Source organism: Leguminivora glycinivorella, chromosome 15, assembly GCF_023078275.1.
Source record: "Leguminivora glycinivorella isolate SPB_JAAS2020 chromosome 15, LegGlyc_1.1, whole genome shotgun sequence".
Taxonomy (NCBI): domain Eukaryota; kingdom Metazoa; phylum Arthropoda; class Insecta; order Lepidoptera; family Tortricidae; genus Leguminivora; species Leguminivora glycinivorella.
This window is the reverse complement of record NC_062985.1, coordinates 3490095-3496094: the sequence shown is the minus strand read 5'-3', so window position 1 is coordinate 3496094 and position 6000 is coordinate 3490095.

Below are 6000 nucleotides of genomic sequence, written 5' to 3'. Positions count from 1 at the left end.
GAACTTCAATTTTGTCCCTAAGACCTTCGCCAATCTCTGGGCAGCTCCTATTTATCTTGCTGCAATCTTCGGCAGAGTTTGATGATGAGTTTAGATCATCTTCATCTGGCAGAGACTCAAAGGAGTTCTTAGTTGATATTGTAATGTCATATTTTTTGTTCTTATTATCTTTCCTAGAAAGTGGAGAGGGTGACTGCGATGTACTAGAGCTACTTTTTTTGACCTTTCCATGATTTCTTTAGCTTTGGTGCAAGGAGTGCATAGCCAGAGCTCTTTACTTTCCTTAGACATACTTCGAAATTGAGTTTCATTGACCTTTGTGCAAGTTACATCATAAACATTTTTACATGATAAGCATTTTAAGAACTGCCTAGTCTTAATTGTGTTTTTACATTGTGTGCAAACAATAGGGATTTTTTTCGGTGGCATTTTTTAAGTTTCCTTGTAATCGTTATTGTTTGTCGATTCAATATTATAATTAAGTAGTTGTAAGATTTCTGTTTTTATTTCAATGTTATTACGTTAAGTACTCTGAATAAACAGTGTTGAACTTATTGTTGTTAAATTTTCTTGACAAGTATCCTTTATGTATCCAGTTTCCGAACGTACTTATCTAATCTTGCCGTCGTGCGAAACGGAACGCAAATGTCAGATGTCTGAGATGTCATTCATTCAATACGTCACGATACAGTAGGTGAAATACCTTACTTCTAATCCTTATTTTTTCAATTTATTGCTGTTATTTTGAAAGTTGTCTATGTGTGAGTGATGGAAGGAATTATTCCTATTCTAAGTTTTCCAAAAAATAGTGTACTGTGGCTCACCAGTGTAAAGTTTCTGTGTAATTCCAAAATGCCTTATCCTGGTCCATGTTTCGACAGCACTAAGGTAAAGATGTACTAGGTTTTTCTATTTTTACTGATAATATATGTTTCAGACGTTCAATATCTTCTGTTTACATTCGTACGCACACACACACACACGCGCTAGTTTTCTATACTTAAAATAAAATATTTTTTTGCAGTGAACGAAATAAATCACCAAATAATTAGAAGAAAAATATGGACAGTGGATGTTTAAACATAATTTCTATGTAATAAGTCAAAGAGAAAGATATAAAGTAAATGAATTGACCGTGACGTCACTCCTCAGTATTTCATAGTAATTCCAAATCGTTTTGACAGTTCATAAAAAGAAGCTGTTTTGACTACTGGGAAACTAGCCTATTAACGAATTGAAAGAAATCTACTTGTGATATTGTAGAGACAGGCTAGTCCATCGCCCGCAACACAATTGAACCCAAACCCCCTAGTCGATTTCTACGACACCCACGCACCAAAGGGTTTACCGCCTTATTTGTATGTTTAACACTTTCGAAACCGGGCTCTACGCGGCGCTACGACATTTTCGCTACATACGAGGAAACCCATGTAATCGGCTACGCTTCTACGAGCGGTGTACCCGACAGTCGGGTTCTTGGTAGCGAAAGTGTTAACAATAACAAAAGAAAGCAAGCCCATTTATAATAAAAAAAGAAAGAAGTGATTCGCGTTTACTTTCCGCAATCTCATTGCTATGGTTATCGCTATCGCTTTCGCCATCGATGCAATTCGAACGGTCAATGATCGATAAAACCGAGGATAAAACCCAGAGGACACAATATTGACCAATTGCACTTGAAGCTGTAGATTTTTGCGGCCTAATCGGCTATTAACTTATTACATTACCCTTTTTCTTTATTTTTTAACCGCCGCCCCAAAATTCGTCACCTATGTGAACTTGGCGCCCGACCTTGACGAATTTTTTTTAATTTTTTTTTCTGATAGAGGTTCGTCTGTATTTTTTTTAAATGTTTGTTATTAGATATCTCCCTCATTACCGGACCGATTTAAAAAAAATTTTTTTGATTGAATGCATATACATACAGATTGGTCCCATTTTCATCAAAACCCAGATCTGATGATGGGATCCTGGAGAAATCGAGTGCACTCCTCAAATCTTAAAGGCATACATATAGTGATTTTTGTGTTTTTATAAGAACAGCATGCGTTTACGTTCAGAACAGTGATTGGGTGCAGTGGAACCGCTGATGATGTTCAGGACGGAACTCCTCAAATCTGAACGACACACTTATAGTGACTTTGGTATTTTTATAAGAACAGCATGCATTTACTTTTAGTACAGTGACATTTGGTGCAGTGGATCTTCTGATGGTGATCAGGAAGAAACTCCTCAAATCTGAACGGCACACTTACACTTTGGTATTTTTTATTGTACATAAATCCAACATTCGCAGGTTTCTTTCACCAGAACCACAGAATATATAATAGTACAAGTACAGAAGGCCCACTGCTTTGATGTTCTCGTATTGCCGCCTTTTTAAATACCTACAAAATTCTTACAAAGAAACGAGCCGCACGTGCGCGGCGTCCGGCGATAGGGTTACCTATGGATTAAAACGAATTAACACTCACATAAAATGTTATACTATTATATTCAAGTCTTGGGTACTTCCTAGGCATAAATACTGTCTTCATATATTATGGTTCAAGTTCCAACATTACAAGCCTTATTGAACTTTCCGTGGGACTTAATCAGTAGTAGATCTGTGTAAGAATGTCCTATGGTATTTATTTTTCTATTTAACTAAGTATTATTAGCTATTCCACACGCGTACATCGCATCTGAACCTTAAAAAAACTCGCGACGTAAAGTAACAGTATAAAGCGCGAACGTGCATTCCGTGAGAACGCGCGCCACCCCTGAGTAGGCCGCGAACTCGCGGCCGCCAGGATGTACTTGTAGCGCGGCGATAGAATCGCGGAGTGAGCCGCCCCTGCCAGAACACCAAAAGCGGCGGTTTTTTTTTCTTAAAAATTATTTATAGCTACAATGGCTTGTAGATCTGATTGGGGAATTGACGGTAAGTCTAAGTGCGCAATGCGCATCTGTTTTTCACCCCCAACTACCCTGAGCCTTCGACTCTATGTTAACCTCAGCCCTGGCAATTATAAAAGCTCGGCCACACATGCGCGTTTTGATAGCGTAGGCGGAACGGTAGCGGAGCGTTAGCGGAGCGCAACGATAGCGGTGCGCCGGACGAACGCTGGCGTTGCGCCCAGCGGACGCCGGTGGGAACTGGGAACTAACGAGCGCGGATTGCGAGCGGAATGCGCGCGGATTGCGAGCGGAACGCCAGCGTTCCGCCGGCGCACCGCTCTATCATTGCGCTCGCTAACGCTACGCTATCAAAACGCTTTATGTGTGGCGGAGGCTTAAAACCTACTTGAGAAAGTTTCAGACAGCGCGCACTTGTCAAATTTGGGCCTTCGGCCCTGCGTGCGTAGCAGAATGCACAAATGCCCACGAAACGCTCACGAAACGAAACGCTCGTAGATATCTATTTCTATCGCTCTTGAGTATTAGCGCGTCAGAGCCAGACTACCTTTCGCGGCGTTTCGTTTTCGTTTCGCGTCGTAGAAATGCCATATGGCTATGGGGCCTGGGCGGGGTAGCCTTCGGCGTTTTTATTTTAACTGCATACCTCCACGCGGTCCGATATTATAAAGTACGAAGACAAACAATCACCTTTTGGTATTTTTCCTTACAAAGTCTATGGCCTGAAAATATTCATTTTAATAAAATAAATGAGTAATGTAGGATATTCCTGGTAAATCCAACAGTAATATCCTTAGGCAGCGTTCCCACTTAAGCGCGCGCCACGCCACCGCCACGCCGCCTGGGGCGCGTCTTACGTCCTTCCTATACAAAATGTACCTACTGAGGAGACGTTTTTTGAATTACATTCAGGCGGCGTGGCGGAGACGTCCGTTGCGCGCCCCGAGACACGCGACGCTTAAGTGGGAACGCTGCCTTAGATCCATATGAGTTTATAGATATGTAATTATCATTGTTATCTGTACGTATCTCTCTGTAGTTTAACAGCCTGTATAATCAATGAATAATCCACAATGTCATTCAACTTAATACTCTCCTACACCTATTCATCTAATCCATGGCAAAACTGTCAGTAGAACCTGACCAGAAATAATTATATGACTATAGGGAACTTGACTGTAAGGTACAGCGGGTCAATTTCGACTGGGGGCAAACGAAACTGATCCATTTTTTTCCATGTTTTACAATGTTTGCATTATTAAATAGAGTGTCCACCGGTTAAATATGGTTGGCGGATTCAGTGGATACACGATTACACGTGGAACTCAACTTAAAAGTGTAATAAGAGTTTTGAATGATTCACGGTTATTTTCATTAAACTTATATCGACCGGGATATAGACCGTGATTACCTTTTTGATTTTTGTTGACATCCACCCAATCCATCAGTTTTCCGTGATCATGATGCATGCAACTGCGTCGAAATATCGGGAGCTCGACAAAAATCAAAAAGGTAATCACGGTCTATATCTCGGTCAGAATAAGTCTAATTAAAAGTGTAATAATGGAACAAATGGATCAGTCACATTTGTCCCCCAGTCGTGATTTGCCCCGCTGTAGCTTACTTAAAATAAAATATTTTATATTATGCACGAAAGAAAACATCAGCTATTTATACGGAAAACATAGACAGAAGTTATTAATAAATCCAATTTCTATTTCATAAGTCAGGTAGAAATATACAAAGTAATCGAGTTGACCGTGACGTCACTCAACTCGATTTCATAAGTTTACAGAGTTCTTAATAAAGATGGGGTTCAAGCAGATGAAACTTGATCAATGCATTTTTGTTATGGAGGGTGAAAGGAAGATTATTCTTGCGGTATATGTCGATGATGGATTAGTTCTTGGAGAGAAATAATAAGATCTAGTGTACATAATAGAAAGAATTAGAAAGGCTTTTGAACTAAGAGTCTTAGATGAAGTCACCAATTACATTGGTTTGGACATTAATACCATATTAGGAAGTCGTTTTGACAGTTCTTAAAGCCTATTGTCAAGAGGGCGCTGTTATTCTGATGTATTCGGTGACAGTTCGGTATTGTATGAAGAAAAATAGTTCTAAAGAAATTCCGCACCCATGGCTCGTATTCATATTAATATTTCTGGTTAGTACAGAAGAAATCAAAACTTTCGAGCATCAGCCATACATCCAATCTGGCGAAACCTGCAGCTTTCTAGAACTCTTTGGAAAGTACGCAAATCCACTTGTTCTCATCGTCATGCAAATCCGGGCGCTCCGTATTTTTATCCGGACTGTGTGATTGATTGGTCCGGCTGCCGGTTGTGTTTACCGACAACATTCGTTCTTTCGTCGGGTCTGTGCTAACTGTATGGTTCACCAACATGAATCCCAGGTTAATCTAGAATTCTGTCTTATTGCCAGCGTGTATTAATTCAATAGAAGTTACTTTGACGTTAACTGTGAAATGGTTATACACGGTGAAATAAAAAGAACCGTTCAAAATTTGCATAGTCACTTTTGAGGTCATAATGAACAAATTTTATTATGGGATCAGTGCTGAAATCGCAATAAACATTTTGGCTGTTTCATTCATTTCGACTGTCTCGGTCATTTCTATGGAACAGACTTTTTTACGCGATTTCAGTATTGGTCCAATAACAAAAGTTGTCCATTATGACCTCAAAAGTTACTATGCAAAGTTTGAACGGTCCTTTTCACTTCACCCTGTAGTGGTCTAAGATTCATATAATATTGATTCACTGAACGTATAGTATGCTATTCTCGAAAAAAAAATACAAAAGAATTCGAGTCCGACCAAGTTAACACTGCTCAGTTGTTCCTGGTCAAAGATGACGTGGTTGACCATGAACGCTGTAAAGGGCTCGAAACGTCGGGATGTACGCGATGTTGTTTTATTTCACTGTAAACTATCGTGCTAACCGAAGAAATTTTAATTGCCAAATCTAAGCTAGAGTGACCGAGTGGCATCAGATCGCACAGGATAGGAGCGAATGGCGGAGTCTAGTGTCGGAGGCCAAGATCCACTTCGGGTCAAATCTAAGCTAGGTCGGTTTGTAC